Raw genomic sequence first — 364 nt, forward strand, 5'->3', positions numbered from 1 at the left:
CAGTTGCATTTTTTGTTTGTTTTAATTTAGTGGGGGACTCAGCAAAAAGAAGGGGAAAGCAGGGGGTCAGGAAAGTGACCATCTTTTATCCATAGAGTGCCCAGTGTCTTGAGATGCCACGGTACGTCAGGATACGCTAGAACTTGTAGAACCTGAGACCCTTCTGTCTCTGAATTATCTTTCCTGAAGATAGTGCTGGATCCTTAACCTTACGGTTCACTATTTTTTTTTTTTTTTTTTAAGCAAAGAATTATTCCCGGGCTTTATATCTGTAACCGCTCTTTTAGCCAACCACCGCCTAGGGGAAGATACCTAGCCCTCTTGCGCAAGCGCCCAGGAGCAGATTCCGCGACTCCGAGGATTT

This window comes from Mustela putorius, unplaced genomic scaffold (assembly GCF_011764305.1).
Source record: "Mustela putorius furo isolate JIRA1106 unplaced genomic scaffold, ASM1176430v1.1 tig00003853_pilon_pilon_pilon, whole genome shotgun sequence".
NCBI classification, from domain to species: Eukaryota; Metazoa; Chordata; class Mammalia; order Carnivora; family Mustelidae; genus Mustela; species Mustela putorius.